The 19,765-nt window shown below is 48.2% G+C and overlaps 1 protein-coding gene across 16 annotated transcripts in view; it reads left to right on the top strand.

Moving 5' to 3' along the window:
- LOC100123943 (protein cordon-bleu) overlaps nucleotides 1-19,765 on the top strand; it is an 89,882-nt gene that overhangs the window by 19,773 nt on the left and 50,344 nt on the right. For 2 of the 16 annotated variants that reach the window (XM_032600304.1, XM_031933775.2), the window contains exon 1: nucleotides 2,933-3,316. The exons of 13 other annotated variants lie outside the window; for them this stretch is intronic. The gene's annotated coding sequence lies outside the window, so the exon portion shown is untranslated. Of the gene's footprint in view, nucleotides 1-2,925; nucleotides 3,317-19,765 lie in introns of those variants that run through there. One more of the 16 variants, XM_032600306.1, reaches the window with a different exon arrangement.

Genomic DNA, 19,765 nt, shown 5'->3' with positions numbered 1-19,765 from the left:
ATTGGCTATGGGTTCGATCTCGGAATGATGCCTTCTTCGAAATCATAAATTTTATCTCGATCTCGCAATAAAGTGTGTTTTAATTACGTAAATTCACTGCAATTCCACGTGATGGTGGTATCAAAAACCGTCCGGTCGCCAAACTCCCAAAGCCAATCGCATATTCGCATCGCCGTCTTCCAGGACTTCCACATCATCCTCTACTCCGAACAACCCGTCATTAGCTTCCTTCCTTCCTTCCTTCAAGCCCCCGCCGAGAAAAACGCATACCTTCCTCGCGCATCGTGCTCGAGCGCCTCGAGACGCATACACGTGTAATTCGCGTGCGCAGTAGGAAGTAAGTAGCGCGAGCATATGCCCGCGTAATCGTGCGGAAAAGAGCAGCCGAAGCCTCCGGAAGAAGCAGAGAAAGGCCCGGACTAGACTGTATTATTGCTTTTGTATAAATTAATGATCAAAGTGGCCGGCACTTGTGGATTTTACGTTATGTGGAAACCCGCGGACGATCTTTCTCTTATAATCGAGCGCGGCTCTTGCCTCGCCTTTTGAAATAACTGTTTGACGTGTTCGCCGGCGCGATTATGCGGCTATCTCGAGCACACACGGTTAACGATGATCTGGGGATAAAGTAACTTTTTGAGATTCGAGGGAAAAGTACCGCGGGGTACCGCTATAAGCACGCAGATTGTGCCCACATGAAGGAGTGCGTTGTGTGTACATTGTGGTTTCGACGACGAATTGTCCGGGCTGAAGAGAAAAATTGAAATATTGTCGGGCTCGAATTTTCCAACCGCCAAATTGCGCTCGAAATCGGGTCGTCGCAGAGCTGTAAAAGTAGGAAGAATGGAGAAACTAACCTCTCGAAAAAGTACCTGCCTCCAAAATGCATAATTTATCATTATACACAAGCGCTACGAAACTCTCACACTAGTTCGAGTACTCCTCGAGACAATGGCGCAGCAAGGCATATTGTATTCCAAAATCATCTCGTTTCAAAAAATCTCCGATAGAAATTAACGATCCTCCTTTTTCCTATTTAAATACAATGTATGTGTGCGCGCCCGCGCATGCTCGACTCATTCTCTCGCAGTGCCATATCTGGCACGAAATTTCAAAGACTATGAACCGCAACAGGCTACTATCCGAGTTACGTATGCCCTCGTTAAGCTCACGTTCGGGGCTGAATTTCTTTCTATGCTTCACCGAGCATCATCGATGCTTATCCCCGTCTCTCGCGCGCTGGTAAGTATATAATTCGCGTCCGGTGCAGCAACTGTAACGACTTTGAATTTTTGCGATTTCGTAGGCGCACGTCGTCGGCGCAGCCATCGCTTTTTTGCGCCAGCTCGTTAACTCGGCGAAATACTATCATTTGGAGGCATGGAAGTCGGACCGAGCGGGCCCATGGGAAATGCGCGAGAGTTTTATCGTTCTTCTTTGCAGCTAAAGTGTTGATAGGAAGCTTTTTTTTGACCGGTAAAACTCGAGAGAGAGAAAAATGATTTTCGGCTGGGCACGCTCTACTTGGCGAACCCGAGATTCGCGTATAGTTTTCAGCTGGAAACAGGTTGTACTCGAGGAGGAGGAGACGTAATTCGACGAGCGATGAAAGTGAGAAATTGTCATTCGCTACCGCCTTTGAAATCCGATCGGACGCCTACGTAAACAACGTGCTCGTGTATGCCTTTTCAATGACCGTTGCAGAAATTAACTGTGTCAGATGATTTGGCAGTTTTTTGAACGAATTTATATCACATCCTATGCAGCAATAGAACCTTATCTTCGTGCTTTCTGATTTGCTTGGCAGAAAAATAAAACAGCGTTGAACACACACTCTAATCGAGGCATCATACTACGTACGGCAAATACACGAGCATAAATTCAAACGAATCTAACGGCATCTCGGCTCTTTTAATCCGGCTCTTTTTATGTTATTAATTTCTTCACGGAAGGTTACGCCGCGGCAGTCAATGTCGTGTTGCGCTGTAAGGAATATACTTATAACGATCTCTCGCGAGAGAGAGGGAGAAGCTGAGCCAAACAGCCGTTGCGTATATGTCGGCGGACGACTGCGCGAATAGAAATTAGCGAACACAAGATCCGCGACGCGGATGAATGGCCGGATCGAAGTCTCGCCAAAGAATTCGACAAGTGGTTAAGTGGATAATTTTTCGGGACTTTTGATTCCTCGTTGACTTTTTTTTCTCAGACGCGCTTTTGAACCTTCAATCTCACTGTACTGTTGGGATCTTCATTGTTTTGTAAGCAGTTGAAATTCTGTTCCGCATTTTACTGCACGCATTCGCTTTGCCATCGTAATCTTTTTTCGATTCCTTTTCTGCCATACACTTGAACTTACTTTAATTGATAAATGATAAACCATTTTATATCCAGGACGCTGTAATCTGAGCGCAAATAAATTATCTCTTTCGTTAAAAAATATTTTAAAGAGGATTTCTTCCAACACACATCAACTAAAAGCAAAGCATTGTCCGCCTAAATCTGATAAACGACTCAAACTTTATCAGAATCTTCGCCGAATCTAAAATAACGTCCTTCAACATAAAAGCATATCACGACGACAACGGACCCTCTCCTGCGCTTCTCGAAACTCGAACAAAAAGCCCCCCCCCCCCCTCTCCGGATCTCCGATCCGCGAAACAAAAAGAAAAACAACACACATCGGAGAGTCCATCCCGCAGGTAAAAAAACCATCACCCTAACCTCACTTCTCTCTTCCACACACGCACACACACACCGACACGTGTTTTCGCCTTAACGCGACAGATTACGCCGCCCGAGCGGTTACGGAGCCGGCCGAGGCTCGGCGTTCGTGTCCCCAGGTGCGGAACAAGAAAGAGAGAGAGAGAGAGAGAGAGAGAGAGAGGAGAGTGGCGGCAGCGCGAGCAGCAACAGCAGCCCGTTATACATCGCGCCGCCAGTCGAGTGCCGACAGTTCGCCGGGACTGTTGGCCGCCGTTGCAGTCGTCCTTCGTCCATACACGCACCGTACGCTGTGTACTTTGCTTCGCGCGGTTTTTTACCTTTGTTTATCGCAGTTTTCGCGTTTCCCTAGCGAAGCCGGACCCTCGGCTGGCTGGACTGCTCTCGAGGTCGACTGTCACTGTGTTTCGAGGAACTTTGTTCGTCCACGCGCGAGTGTCGTCGAGAGACCCGTGTACTGTTATATAGCTATATATCGGTGTGTGAAGTGGGCATTTTTGTTGATACGCTGCGCACAGCTCGCTTCGATTCCCTTTTTTTTGCGAGAGACCCGATGACCATGCCGGGACTGAGGTGGTTCTGAAGCTATAAGGTGAGTCGCCAAGGCCAAGTTTGTTTTGTTGTTGCTGGATGCGACAGTCGCGATTTTTCTGTGTCGCGAAACTGCTGCGCTGTCAGGCCGATTCGGGCCGCGCGCGCGTTTGCATGACGTAAAAAAGATCGGCTTTTAATTCCGATGATCTAATCGAGTATAACTCTTAATATGTGATCAAGTGCGTTTTTGTTATGATATACGGTCCCGTGTCATAATCGAGCGCACACAATAAGTACGTGGCGCATTCCATTAGCCGAAACGCCCGATAGGAAAATTTGTACCGTGATGTATGCGACAATGGCTCTTCGTGGACCCGTTCGGCTGATAAAAATCGTGAAAGAAACGCTTATACCGCCGGCGACAATGAAAGAATTATGACTCAATGTGAAGGATGCTCGTACACACAAAGAATCAATTTATTGATGCTAAATCACTCGTTATCGACGATTCGGAACTTAAGCCCAAGTTTTTCTATTTCCCGCGATACAAAGACGAACCCCATAACACCGCACTGTGCGTGACTCAGTTCTCGATAAATTCGCGCGCGGGCACTAATTCTTCGAGTCTATCTTATCGGAACCTGGCAATTTTCTAATTGAAATGAAATCTCCGGGGAGCTCGTGTGTGCGCGAAATATTACACGCTCGATTTACTTTGGCCGGCAGATAACGAGGGAACACACTTGACGTGCGCTCTTATCGAACGGGTAATTGTTTTTTTTTCCTTTACTTTTCATGGAAGACTCGCGCCAAAGGATAATATAGTTATTGTTGTTGTCGGGCGGGAAATCGCGAGGCGTCCGGTGTTGTTATTCTATATACTCTGCGGGCGCGAGTGTCTTTTCTATAAACGGCGTTTCGAAAGATTCGGTTCTGCGAAAATTCGGCCGAACTGTGCCGCGGCAATTTCGCCGCACCGTGTCATTTCGCGCGTTTTGGACGGTTTAATGGGGTTATTATTCGGAAAAAAGCGCGCCGTTTTCCAGAAATGACTCTCGATTTGTGTAATACGCGCGTAATTGGAAACGCGTAAAAGTACGTCACGAATCGTTTTTTCGAAACGAATCCTTACCACTTCTACAGCCTAGCGCTAATCATTGAATCGAGATTAACTTAATTAGGGTGTAGCCGGCGTTGCATTGCTTCGTTAAAAAGTCGGGCAATACGAAGCAGGTTCTCATTAATTAAACAAACTCTCTACATTAAAAAATCACGTTGTTGAGCTCAGCTCTAAAAATAAATACGTTTATATTTCTCCTATACGTTCTGTGTCACCTATATTCCGCGCGCACCTGCTTTCCACTATCAGTCCTCTCACTCGCGATTTTTTTCCCACAGCGTCGCGGCACAATCGCGCCATTCGCACTTCCCGAAAAAAACCAGAGCAACACTCGCGAATCGTATATCGACACACACCGAGAGGCGAGAAAGAGAGCGAAAAGCCGCCTCAGGAGACGTAGAAATAATCGGCGATGCATCGCGCCGATAAGGCTTCCCTCTCGCGATTGTTATCGATCGATCCCACATACGCCTCGCTGTGTACGCGTGTGTGTGTGTGTGTGTCCGTATAACAAGCCTTTCTCGACGCCGATGAATGCGAATTATTTCCCGTCGTCGCGTAATAATCCGTTTTGTCGCAACGGATCTCCTTACATCACACGCGTGTGTATTTTTGCTTTTCCTTTCCGCATCGGCTCGAGTTTCGAGCGCGCTTTCCGCCTTCGGAGGATTAGTGTACCGAGAAGCGTTTTCACGATCGATTGTCGGCGGAGGACATTTTCGCGACGTTTTTATTGGAATCGGGGATTACGAGCGATAAGACTGTCATATACTCGAGAATTTATACTGATTGGTATATCCAATTTGGAATCGCGCGCGACCAATCGGCTTGTTTATTCATAAATTTATGACGGATGCAGGAGCACGTTAGAGATTGAGTAATTCGTGATTTAATAAACGGATTGCGCAACACTTTTATATATTAAACATTTCAGGCTAACGCTCGGCGCGGTCCTCAGCGGGGAAAGTATGCTGAAATTTACATAACCCACTAAAAAGAAACAAAAACAGCATCGCGGGCCTATTATACGATTGAAAGTCACTTACGGTCTATATCTATTGAAGATTATCGCGCGTATTTAAATGCAAAGCGATCTCAACAGGTGAATCTAATAAGCCTCTACACGTACGGTTAGACCCGCGAGCGTCGTCCAATCAAAATTTTCTTCGAATTGAATGAAACATTTTTACTCAGCCTCGGCGCACACGTGATCACTCTTACACCGACGACGTTAATTTTAATTAATTCAAAGCGCAGAGTGAAAATCATCCGGTTGCAATTCTAGAAGCCAAGAGATCGTTATCGATCACCTGAAATCGCGCGAGCACGTATATAATCTCCTTTGGTAAATCCGTGTAGCACACTTCCGTAGAAATAATGGCTCATCATCGTAACCCAAATACGCCGATCAAAACGAAAAAAGTCGCGTGTGTCCTCGAATCTCGTTATCACATTATCCCCCGATCGAACTAATCTGCGCACATAAGCCACTAGCGCAGCATCATCGTCGTCATCGCGGAAGTCATGTCTCCCAACCCTACAGCCGCGCACATATTCACACAATATGTACCGATACAATGAGCCGCGAAGCAGAACAGCGTCACGCCCTGGACCGTTACGATAATGCGACACTCGAATCGTTCGCCGGCGAACCGCCGCTGATGAACCTTTCGTGATGCTCGAGCTGCTCTGCTGTCGCCGCGACAACTATACGTGCGGTTGTGCGTGGATTTCTGTGCCTTTTTTGCCCGCACGGCGGCACCGTTACACGCCGCTTCTGCTGCTTCTGGGTTTCCGCGGAAGGTGTAGTGTCATTTCGAGTGCCTCGAGAACGAGTCTTGTTTTATGCGAGTAATTAATCGAGCTGCTTTATCTCTCGAGATTCGGCCTAATCTTGCTAAGTCGGGTATTCCATTACCGAGAGGGAGATACGCGATGGAAGTCAGGTGTCGCGCGGGATGCCCAAGTCGTTATTCCTCATATCGCGCGGGTTATTCTTGCTTATTATATTCCGACGATAAGTAGCCCAGCGCGTACACACAATGTACGTTTCAATCCCCGTCCTGATCTCGTTCCATCTTCTTCGTAAATAAAATAGCAGCAGCGGAGATATGGCAAAAAGTTTACAGCCCATTGTAATGTCATTTCCCCGCGGCGCTGTGACATTCCATTATATTTTCAAGAGGTGCATCTCGCGCTCGAGCTTTTACGGTCAGAAGTAAGAAAGTCGCGGTGCACAACACTAACTGTCGTTCCATTTAGCAAAAGTGGACGTAAAAATCCTCGCGAGCGCGCCACAACGAGCGAGCCCCTCAGATCCGTAAAACCGCAGCTTTTCGGCTGCGACGACGCGCAAAGGTCGAGGGGAAAACTAGTTCCAAAGCCAAGGTCGCGGCGCGCAGCCGATAAGGCTCTGATCGGTTTTCTCTTGCTCGACGCGTCGATTCGCGGCGTCGACCGCGTCCATCATGCGCTGCAACAGCGGCGATTAAACAACACAACCGCGATGATCACTGTGCGCCTAGCCATGCGTGGCACATGGGCATAATGTGCAAGGTCGACCAAGCGTGTGTGCCTATTTTTTCTCCTTCTCTTAACGGTCGCGGAGGTTCTTTGTTCGCTGCTGATGGTGCTGGCTCGTTGCAGAACTTTTTTTAATCTTCTCTCTCGATGTGTGCGATTATCGGAGATAATAAGGCCTTAATTGATTCTGGATTATCGGCGATAAGTGCGCGGTGCTAATCGAGAGCGCCTTTTACGCCGCGATGACAAATTAACTTTTACGATGATGAATTATTGGCTCGAAAAGCGCTTTTTTCCTCCAGCGTCTTGACGAACACGCGCGAGATTAACGCAGGACGCTGAAACTTCCTCGATAGAGGTTTTCTAAAAAATACACACACACACACACACACACAGCGGAGAGGGCATTACAAAGTAAAATGTATGCGCGCGGATTAATTACTTATGCAACTTTCACTTTTAAAGTCCTTGCGAAGCGGCCATTTCATTGGGCGGGCTATCGACTCGCTTTGCCGCTCTCGCGCGTATAATGTACATCCAGATTTAAGGAAGCGATACCTCCGCCGCCGCGGCAGTTAATAAATCTTCGGCTTCTCTTCGTTTCCCCGACAGCCTTCAAAACAGTATGCCTGCGTGTTGTGATTCGGCTGTTTTGGAATGTCGTCTTATAGCGATTTTCCTTGAAAAGAGCGAGAGTTGGACAACAATCGAAGCCTCCTATGGCAAGCGGTAAAAAGTCTCCGCATATTATCACGCGGAGAAATTACGTATAAATTTCCTGTACCCCCACTCCGAATCCGACGTCAGAGTCACACGCGAAAACGTGCCTGACAAGCGACAATGCGCGTACTACGCAAAATCTATCCAAACAACGAGTCTAGGAGACAGAATTAGCGCTGCGGCGCCGATCCGTATCTGCAGCACTGCAAATATTTGAGGTCTACGATATCACGCGTCGGCACACACACACACACTCAAGCGCGGGAGTCGGCGCTTTTTTCTCTCTCCTCCAACGGCGATAAGGAGAGGCGGGAGATAGGGATCGGAATTATTCGAGGTTTCCAAATGTCGGTCGTCCGATTGGATATTCATTTGGACGAGCGACGAGGATCTCGCGGGTGTTTTTGTTTTCTTTCTTATATTCGAGGATGGCTCTCGAGTGGCTTCTTCGCACACGCCTCTCGGCTCGGCTCATTTGCATACGTACACGCTCTCGACGTATGACGCGAAGCTGAAAGAGGTGTACGGTATCATAATAAAGTTTTGAATTGCGTCATCTAAATTTTTCAGCCGACTCGGCAGAGTCGTCGTGTGGTTCGATTCTTTTTTTCGCTCTCTGCTTGACTTATGTAATTTGCTGTGTGTGACGGTTTATGCTTTTTGCCCGACGATATACTGATTTTAGCGAGCAAAAACGAGCTATTTAGCAATACGCGAACGTAGCTCTAATTTGCATAGCGCTTCGAGCGCAGCGAGTGATATCAAAATCAATCGTCGGTTATTAATACGAGGGGTATCGACGATAATAATAACTCACAAATAAGTTTCTACCGAAATTCGCCTCTCGTTCAGTGCAGCGCATAAAAACTAGGATGAGAGCCTGCGCGCGAGAAGAAATATTTCAGGCGTATCGCTAATGAGTTATGCGGCGTATCGCGAGCGCATACCGCCAGTGAAATTCGCGCGAGCATAAGTAATGCGGGGAAGAGAGGCCGAGCGATTGCGATAAAGAAAAAAAATTCATACAGAGAGCCCGATTCGGTGTCGTCCTTTGAAGCGACTCGCATGCGCGTATAACGTATTGCCTCGCGCGAGATACTTTCATAAGCGGCAATAAATTGCGAGATAATCTCGCGACACTGATTTTTGTATCCCAACCAAGGGACAATGTTTCAAGCGTGATTTTCCCCACTTGGGTCTAATGAAAAGTCAAGATTACGTAGGAGTATCATGTTCTAGCGGCGATTCCTCAGTGGCTCGGCTAATGACTCTAATTTGCAACGATAGAAACTTTTTAACTATTCTCCGCGAATGGTTAACGAGACGTTTATAACACTCGTTGAAGCCGAGCCGCCGTGCCTCGAATACCTATTCCGACCATAAGCTACACCAGCAAATTCAAATACACCCAATTACGATTCCGCGCGCGCGCGCGCGCGCATCCTTACGGCGCGAGAAATTCCAGAAGTGGAAATCGTTCTCTCGACTTGCACAAATCGAAACTGAAATCGAAGGCTTTCCCGGAATCCCGAGCAGTTGGCTAAAAGTAGCCGTAGCGGCCATTTAAAAATGACCAAGAGGCAGCCTACGCACTGCTCGCGGGGATGATGAAACGGCGCTGTCTGCAGTTTCGCGTTAACCCGTAAAAAGTGGTTTGGCGTTTCGACGGAAAAAACTGGTCCCGCGCGCGAGCCTCTTTCTCTCTCCGGCGCTGCATGGGTTTTTCATTATCCCTTAAGGATGCTGGCGTGGAGCTAAAGGAGCAATTGGATGGATCATAAACGGCGATATTTTTTGGCCGGAGGATGAGGTGGGAATTTACGCTGTATGATTCAATTATTGGAGAAAGGACGACTCTCTTCACGCATCGCTGAAGCTGGCGTCCCGGATTAGAGTCTTCGTTATGACGTGCGTTTCTGCGGGGAATTAATTGAAACTTCAGCGTCGCGATCATTTTTTTTTTTATGGATACGTCAGAGCCGGTAAAGACATAAATTACGAATTCAATGGCACGTGGACTGCAGACATTCATCAGATTCATCACAGCAGAGACACGAGCCCGCAAATCACGGTGACACTTCTTCGCTCCAGTTAAACGAGAAAACTCTCGCGCGCTGCATCCAACCTATTAATCCATTCCACAATCGAAACTCGCCGTTTTCTATAGCCCGAGATTTACCGCTCGCGTTCTCATGAAATATCGATGTTTTGCCATTGTTGCGCGCGTCGTCGTATACTATCCTCTTGCGCGAATAAAAGTGGCAGCAGCGACGTGAAAGGCGGCTATCGGATTCCTCGCATGCAAATCGCAGCAGAAGTCGTCGCCGTCCAGCGGTGCGCGACCAGCTGTCGGGGATAGCAATTGCCGCCGGTTTTAGCCGCGTTTAATGGGATTTAAAGGTCCGTAAAGGGGGATTCCGGTTGGCGGTAATGAGCGGACCGATCGCCTGCGAACGATGATTTCTGCGGCTCCCTGCGGGATTCGGCCGAGTCGAATTAATCGAGAGAGCTCGCTGCGTGTGTTTGGCTTCGATTTTGTGGTGGGGCCAAGGACGAGTGCGGCCTTAATTGAAAGCTTTAAATTCAATTTTCGAAAAAATATCGCGCCAACTTTTGCTCGCGACTGTACTGAGCATCGGCGAAATACATAGAGCGACTGCTCCTCTCGACTTTCTCGCATTGCCGCGCGGGGCATCATCAGCGCCATATACGCGCGTTTCTTTGCCGCCGCTTGCTTGCTCTCTTCATTTTCTCTACCGCCTCTCGATTTCCGTTCTCGCAGTTGCTACCGCGTGCGCGCGCGCGGCTTCTATCCGTCCGGTCGGTTTTCTTCTTCTTCGACGACGACGACTCCGCGGCCTTATACGAGCTCTCGACCCGGCTAATGGATTTATTTTCTACCCGAGTCGGGGGATGGCCGTTTAGGTTTTTGTTTTGGCATGCGTGCGATGACGAGGATATTCACGATTAATAACTATCCGTTTCTCTCTTTTTCTGTTACAGGTGAGTACAAAACGCCGACTGCAGCCCGAATCGAGCTTATAAACACGAGTGAGTAAGACTCTGGCACGTTTCACCATTCGAAATTTCTCCAGGCTTTCAAAACGAAAAATAAGGGGAATTCCCTGGTCTGCAGAGACCGAAAGAAAAGGAAAACCACAGCGCTAATCAAGTCTCGCGTTATTAATCCAAGAATTACTCGCGGATACCTCTCAGCCGTAATAAAACTATATACACGTATACACGCTGCGCAGGCGAGCAGCGCAACGGCTGTTCAGCTTCGCGTAACGCATTCATCGCTTTTATAAGGAGGAAGGCGCCTTATCCTTACGTAAATTCGTCGGTCGAGGACCACACGATGCACTAATTGTCCGAAGGCGTATGCGTTGCGCAATGCGCATTCGAGTGCGCTGCGAGTGTTTTTCATATCGTGATTTATCCGGGGATTTGGATACACGTCGATCGGGAAATCGCTCTTCGCGCGAAGCTCGAGATTTTCTCTGAAAAGCGCGTTTCGACAGCCGCGCGCTGCCAGTGACGCAAGCTTTGCAACACACCGTACACACGGCAGCGCGCACGTGTGGCACACATCCGATATCCTTTCGTCGTCTTTTTTCCTGCAACGGAACCTTTTATTTTTCCGGCGTACTTGTACAATCTTTTCTCCGTACAATGAAGGAGTTTACTTACCGCGGCGTATTTTTTCTGCCTCTCTCGGCTGCGGAAAGCTGCGCGCGGGTTTTTGTTCTCGTTTAATACGCGAGCGATTATTATCCGCGTGTGCGTCGTCGTCTTTTTTCTTTCCTTCGAAGAGTCGAATCGGTCAGAGGAGAGACAGAGAGAGAGAGAGAGAGAGAGAGAGAGAGAGAGAGAGAGAGAGAGAGAGAGAGAGAGAGAGAGAGAGAGAGAGAGAGAGACGGGTTCTGGCGGGTACTTTTGCGCGGAAGAACGCGAGCTTATTATGCATCGACTTGCGTAATTGCGATCGAGTCTGTGAGTCAGTATATTTTCGAGGTAGGCGCATTATTATACACCTGCAGCAGGCATCAGCGGAGGAATTGCTGGAAAAGACGTGGTTATTTAATGTCTCGGCATTTAAATGGGCTGTACGTGCGCTCCTTGATTCGATGCGGTTATGCACTCGAGCTTTTGAATCTCAATAATTGACATGTGTAAGCGACACTATTCGATACGCGCGCACTTTCGATGCAACGAGCCTGACCTCTAGCTCTGTACCAGAAAAATGAGCATCGACATTATACAAGGTAATCATTCAATTCCGCAGCCTTCGCCGCGCGCTACAACTAACCGCGAAAAAAGCGTCTGCAGCGCGTATACAATAAACAGGCACACGCATCTGAAACGCGAACGCACACATACGCATATACCCGCTGCTATGTCAAGGCGCGCGGTGTGTGCTGTACTATATAAACTCGAACCACATACCCCAACGCGCGGTAACTGTATCGTGATTCTCTGATTTCCAGCGCATGTACGCCGATTTTTTCGATCGCCTCTAAGTACATATAAGCGCTGCCCCCCTCAGGAAACGGAGATAAATCATTTTCTCCCGCCATTAGAAACTAAAGCCTCTTCCCTCCCGTATACCTGCGCGCGTGTGTGTGTGTGCGCAATGTTCGATGCGCCGGTGACCTGGTTGCACGCGCGCGCGCGCGCGTGTGTGTGTGTGTGTGTGTAGCAGAAAATCTTTCAATTCATCGAGTCGTCGGCTGAATAACGAGCTCAAACGAGCCGCTCGATACGGAAAACGCGGGAGAGAAGGATGACGAGATGGAGGTATTACGGCGTCGCTCTTCCTTAACGAAGCCTGATTTCGTTGCATGCGATCGTTGCTTGATGGGAAAATTGTGTCGCGCGTTATTGGCTTATTGGAAACGAGCGCGCGAGTGTGATTTTTATTCAAATTCGCAAAGCGTTCGTAAGCGGTGGGACGTTGTTTTATTGCTCAAGTCCAAATTGTTGTGCGTTTATTCCTCAAGATGGCGCGGATCGAGTAATAACGAAAAGTGCGCAACAGCCTTGGGCGCGCGCGAGAAAAACTGTGCGAATATGCCACAAAGGTTGAACACTTTTTGCTTGTGATTATTGGCGTTTAATGAAGCAGTAGTAGTAAAATTCGAAACCTGTTAAAAAGCATAATGGCCAAACACGTACGGCTACATTCTTCGACCCGCAGCAGCAGCAGCACAACGAGAACTCGACCCGACGCAAAATGCAATTCGCATTAATGACGGAAAGGCGGATTGAGCAATGAAGGTGACACAACGATATATTTTGTTTTCGAGCGCTCGCGAATGCGCCTCGATGCAGGCGCGATCGTAAAGCCCGCGTTTACGATACTTTAACCGGTGTCTCGTGTCATCAGGCCGTAATTTTGATAATTAGTTATAAGACGCGCATGAGAATGTTAAACAACTTTCTGCGGCTTTGCATATTGCGAAAAGGGGTCTATTCGATGACGTATGGTTCGGGTACGATTTACTGCTACCGCTGCTACTGCTGCTGCGAGGAGTTTGTTTAATGATGCGAAATTGAAAAAGTAATGGGGTATCGTGCGCGTAGGTTTATGGGCTTTGAAACGCGTAATGTCACAATAACGAAGCTCGTATATCGGATTACGTCAAAATTTGATAAAATGCTGGTGATTATTTCAAGCGCGTAGGAGAATAATTAATGACGATTTTCCCGGCGCGAAGCGCGACACAAAGCTGCATGCTCTCCAAAGTGTTATTAATTTTCAGTCGTATAGAAATAATCTACCCTAGATACCTAATATACGAAAGCAATACCCCCGCACATTAATAATTCCGTCAATGGTATTCAATGAATCGATCAAGCATAATCAAAACCCGCACATCCTCTTTCAGCGGTGTGCATCGACCTCCCATTAACACCGATATCCTTACTTCGCGGCCTATCGGTGTCACTCGGCAAGGACGCCCGCACTCTCTTTCTCTCCGCGCACTTAATTCCCTCTCGAGAGAGGGAGACGCGCGTCCAGGCATATTCCATTAGATCCCGCGAAAGCCTTTGATTTACGACGGCCGCTGCGATTTATCGGCTCCGCGAGGACTTTCACCCCTTTTCTCGACTGGTTTGACGGAGGATATTTTTGTGTATCGGAAAAATTGATTTTGAGCTTTGGAGGTTATGGTATACAGCCGATCGTGCGCCAAGTGATGAAAATCTGATGATTGTCTAGTTTTCCTCGTCGGTTTTACGCTCTTTTTTACCGATTCCTAGGGCAGATGTGTGATTTATACCCGGGCTAATGAGATATAATTAGATGCTGGAGTGCGGGTATCGATAGCATGGCAGTTTATATACTCATTTCTCGCCTCATTAGACAAGCAGGCGACTGAATTTACGTTGACCTAACGCTTTCTAAATTACTATGGTTTTCGTTGTCAACTCAGTCGTATAGTCCGAGTGTGTATCAATAACATCTCTGGTCATCTTGTAGCACAGAGAGACCGTGTTGTGTTCTGTCCTGGCGATTCGTCCATATCGTCGCCAGTGTGAAATGTGCAATTTTATAAGTATAGAAGAAGGGCGTGTTTCCGCGACAGCTAGGCCGAGAAAGCGAGCAACCTGTAATCCGCAGCAATGCCACTGGATCTCGGGCATCGTCGTCATTACACTCGTCGATCCACCGTTGTACACCGATAGCTTTCCTCGCATCACGGAGCGGCAAGGCTATAGTTGCGAGTCGTGTCTTGCCCCGTGCGCATACGCGTTTTCTCCATTTGTCTCCCGCTAATCTTCTTCCTATCTGCTCGTTAAGCACTTTTACGCGTGTACGCCGCGGCGTATCTTTGAATATTCCCCTTCGTGATCGCTTAATGCAAACCTGCTCTGCTGCTCGTCTTATCGTGCTGGAGGATCTCGGCGAGTTTCATCCCGAGCGATATTTTCTCGAACTGCACCACATGCAGTCGGTGGCTCGCCATGAAAACTCTACCGGTGCAGAACTTTTCCGAGGCTCACGACGACTTACGTAAGAATTAGCCAAAGAGGAAATTCCCGAGGACGACAATTCATCGTCGATTCTTCCTTCTACCACTTTTACTGGCGATGATTAATCGTTCTCTTCGCGAAGGAGGATATGGCTGTCGGATACGTTCGGAGGAATAAAAAAGAAAGCAGAAAAGTGCATTTAAGAGTCGCGCGCGGCTCGATTATGCTTAGATAAAATCCACACGGGGAGAGCGTCGACAAAGGTGAAACGAGCGCGCGCCAGGCAAATGACTTGTGGCTGCTCTAACTCGTCCATTAAAGTCGCGCGTCAATTACGCTAACGCGATATCTCACGTTTTTCCCAATCTGCACGCTGCTCGAGCGACCTTTTCGATACAAGTGTGTGAATTGTGCCGAGAGAGCCAGATATTTTAATAAATCACGTTCAGGTCGCGGACGCGACTCGCTCTCGTACGGTCATTAGTCACGAGTAGGTAGTGTCTACACGAGATACTTCATAATTTGTTATTGTGCGTTGCGTAAGCTTGATGCACGTGTGTCCAAGGTTGTCTCACTACTTAATCATGCAATTTGAGACTTTTTTGACGATGCAAAAATATTTTCATCTTTATTCTCGCGACGGCTTGCAGCGTCCATTTAAAGCCGATATGGCTAAAGGGTGACAGTAATTTTCATCGTCCATTAATTAATACTAACACATGATCGGAGTGAACAATGTAAATGAAAAAAAAGTTCAATTAATAAAACCCACACACCGGCCGAGCGATCCCAACCGAGCCAAACTCCCATTTCGCAATGCCAGATACTCACTTAAAATTCCTCGGCCCCTATCTCCTCGCGCGCGCAGCGCACCTGTACGGCCCTTGTCAATCATCGTCATCATCATCATCATCATCATCATCATCATCCCACCAGCAGAGCTCTCGCTTGCATCACCCACAGAATCTCATTTTCCGAGCCAAGAACCGTCCTCCTCTCCGTTCACAGACCTGCAATCCCGCGCAGCAAAGTCGCGGCGGCGGCAGGATAATAATCAAAAACCCCCGTTCGAATGTCTATGTCGAGTGGAGCAGCGCGAATAAACGAAAGCGCGCGCGCGCGCGTGCAAATGAAGGTCGAGCGGAAACCTATGCTGTGTGTCTCAGTGTGTGTTATGTGCGCCTTCAATCGACGATGTAAATAGGTAGGTGCATACAATAAGGGGACGCGACGCGACGTCCGAGGAATCTTAATGAGCGTTCGGGAATGCGACGACGCGAGCTTTTCACCGTAATTATTTCGCGCCCGGGGGAAAACGCCGCGGGAAGAGGAGGAATGTGCACACGAGTTTCTGGTAAGTCCCGATTCGGGTGTGATTTATGCGCTCGACTGGATTCGGATGTCGTGTGTTTCTCCGGGAAAAGGTGTATTCTTTGCGGCAGATGAGTGATATTCTTGAGCCAGTTACGCCCCATTAATTGGGATCGGAATGAGTTGAATTTAGCGAGAGGTGGTGAAAGTTGCGACTCGTTTGTTTGCGTGTGCTCGACACGATGCATTGTCGCTACCATTCTAAACAGCTCCGGATTTGCGTATCTCGAACATTTTCTAAAAACTTGCCAGAGTTACTGCTCTAATTAAAGACGAATTATCGTAGCTCGCGCATCCCGAACTTCCGAGCGTAACACTTGAAAACAATGGCCGCGCGTCCAGCTCGCGGAAACGCAAAAACCAAAAGCCATTTCGCTAATTGCCCTCCTTCCCTCTTTTTTCAACTGCCATCTCCTATATACACCCATATAACCTCGCGGCACTGCTCTCATTATTCGGCCGTCGTTTTTTCGCCATAAAACTCGGAAGCGAGCACAGCGGCGCGCAATTGTGAACTCGCCATTTCACTTTGATTTCGCAAAGCGGCGAAATAGGCGAGCGAGGCGATAGTGTAATGAGGATCCGAGAGTTTCACGAGCCGATGTAATTCGAGTTTTATCGACGGACTCCCGCGCGGGGGCTCCTCTTTTCTCACCTCGAGGCGCTTTACTGCGCGACTTTTATACGCTGTGTGCACAGGTGATATTTGTATCCTGCGAATCCGAGACAATGAGATGCGGCGTTGAATAAATTTTCAGAGACTCCTGATGGAGGTGATTAATTTTTGGACGGAAGATTAAACATTTTCGAAAGTAAAATTTTTGAGGATTTGCGAAAGGAAAGCTCGAGGAACTGCGTATGCAAATAAAGTTCTGTAGCTCGTAGCGGATCGATTAGTTTTGTTGGTTTTGCTATTTTCGCGCGTAAAAATGAAAGGGGATATCGATGAAAGCGACGTGAATGAACACGATCACCTGTTCGACCGACCAACCGTACCACGGCCAAGTGTCCGCGAGAGAACTGGTCGAAAATTATAAACGAGCGCTCGATGCTAAGACGCTTAATTAAATCCGCATAAATCTTCCGGCACAGCGCGCCAGCGAAACGAAATTTAAATCTTAACACACATTCTCCACAGGGTCCACGCGCGCACCGGAATTATTCAAAAATCGTGCGAAACTTTTGCTGTCGAAAAAGAATTCGTTCTGAAATTTTTGTCGAATCGGCTATATCTACCGACTTATCGAGACTTTCATCGACTATTTTTTATACGCGATCTCGCGATTCGTCTGCCAAGTTTTCGCTTTCTTTCGCTAAATGCACATATTATTAAATGACTTTGCCCGGAGAAGCTGTACTTTGAACTATTAGTTATACTCTTAAAACGAATGCAAAGTTATTTCATTGCAGCGTCCACCGTCGAAGAGAGCGCAAACAAATCACCCGCCGGCATTTCTCTTCCAATTCTCCACTCAAGCTTCGATCGATGCAGCGCCGAGGACGCATCTCATCAATACAAAATCAATCCTGCGGCTCACGCATAGACCCGTCGCTCGCACCAAATCCACTCCGATTATGATAATCGACTTTCGATAGAATTCGCGCGCGCTTGCCAGCTTTCGATTTTCCCTTGGCGCTGCACGGCTCAGGAAAAAAGCGCCAGCCAGCCAGTCAGCAGCACAATGTCACCGCTCGATCTCTCCCCTTTTGCGTGACGCGTGTGCGCAACGGGTTCTCCATTCTCACGGACCGGCTGCTGCTGCACTTGTCGCCATTTTCACTGCCATTCATTTGTCTGCAAATTTAAACGGCTGCAATTTCTCGCTCTGTATGCAGGAGGGGAGGGAGACACCTCTCTCTCGCTCTTTCTCTGGGTACACAATTGAAAGTTTAGTTTCGGTCTCGGGCATTGTTTTCCAAGAGGAGAGCTACACGCTGGCATGTCCTTTTTTAGGTCCTGCATCGGCGAGAGGATGCGTGAGTCGCGAGCGAGGGAAAAGCTATTCGTTTTCCGTGCGCGGAGGGCATTGTTTACTTTCGGTGCGTATACAGGCGCGAGGTCTCTTTCAAAATAATCGTTTCTCAATCGCATAGTGTCCCGTCATGGTTTTTAATTACTGATCTCGCCTCCGTTTCGCATTACGAAGCCTACAACGGTCGCATATCCAAGAAAATCGCGACTCCGAGAACGTAGCTCGATGCGACGAAACCGTAATATTTTCCCCCAAGTATTCGATAAAAAGTCGAAAAAATTTCCGTAGACCAGGAAACCCGCGAAAACCTGATCTGCCGCCGAGAGAAATCCCGCGGCCACTTTCATCCGCGCGCGCGACACTATACGGCCCATTACCCTCGCAATTAAGCATCCAATTAAAGCCTAGCGCTGCAGCTGGGCGCAACAGAAGCGTCGTGCGTCTCCCCTCGATCTCCATCGGAAGAGAGCTGGAAAGGGACAAAAGAATAAGAGCACGAGGAGCCGGATTATCTGTTCACGCTCGAGCGAGCATCTCTCCGCGGATGTACGTAAAGCCAAGCCAAGTAGAGGAGAGCTATATATATATATATATATATATATATATACGTTACACGCCTATGTGTATGAGCTTCGATTTATGCCGTGAGTCGTGGCGCGTGGGATCGGGCGAATAAACAGGATGCGCCTGCGCCTGCGCCCGCTTAGGACGTAATATCAGGCGCAAGAGGAGAGCTTCTGCAAGGTCGTTGCCACGAGTCCCGTCGCACGGCCGGCTGCTCTGGCCTTGAAATTGCCGTGTGCCGGATAGGTTGCGGCTCTGTGGGAGCTGCTGACTCCGGGGAGTACTTCGCGCCGGTGACGGATTTGGACTTGCCGACGCTGCGCGAAAGGGTGAGATAATTTATCGGTGACGTGCGCGCGTTTTTTTTTTCAGCGGAATCACGTTTTTTAATTTTGTATCTCTGAAACGGCTGTACGCGAAAGTATGTGGAAACGGTTTCCAAACAATCTCATTGTTTACACGCGCATAACTGAGCATCGTGTATTCTAGACGTTTTTTCAGACGAAGCGTGATGCCTTTTGAAATATCGAAATCAGTGCAATTTCACTGGCACGTTGGGAGTTTCTAATCCTCGCGAACGCCGCGTTTGCGTTTGTTAGCTACATGGTTTCTGGATTTCGTACGACGAATCTTTCAAACCTTCGATAAAAACCTCACCGCGCAATCAATCCTAGTCTCGAAAGCTTTCTTCCAAGCCGACACAGCGCATTGAAAGCCGCTTTTGAAAAACTTTTTTTCTAACGCCTCATTCACCGGACTCAAAGCCATCACACTCCGCACGCATCGCTCGTTTTTTTTTCAATCAAATTACTTTCACACTTCGCACAATGCCAGCCGCGTTACGAAACTATCCTCCCGCTAGTGCGCGCGTTTCTCGTCCGCCGCGCCGCAAGTGCCAATAATCGCGCGCAAATGAGATGCACAGCTGGAACGCCTCGGGGCGCGACTTTCTATGCATACACACGCCATAGAGAGCCAGTACCTGACGGCTCTGCACAACGACCCGAAGAACAGGGAGAACTAATAAGCTTAGATTTGACGTGTCTATCACGCGCAGCTGCCAATAAACAGTTCGCCTCGCGGTTAACCGGTCGATCCTCCAGTCGTTCGGTTCGCTGATCGTTTCAGCGAGATGCTATCGCGCGCGTCTAGTCTTTTCGCCGTGTGTACGCTGAGAGCTTGATTCGATGGAATTTATGCGTTATTAGCTCGTCGCCGCCGAGCTCTGTGCCTCGGCGAGGAGAGATTGGGATTTGGA

Source organism: Nasonia vitripennis, chromosome 1 (genome assembly GCF_009193385.2).
Source record: "Nasonia vitripennis strain AsymCx chromosome 1, Nvit_psr_1.1, whole genome shotgun sequence".
NCBI lineage: Eukaryota > Metazoa > Arthropoda > Insecta > Hymenoptera > Pteromalidae > Nasonia > Nasonia vitripennis.
The sequence above is the reverse complement of the archived record's forward strand: the minus strand, read 5'-3'. Positions and strand labels throughout refer to the sequence as shown.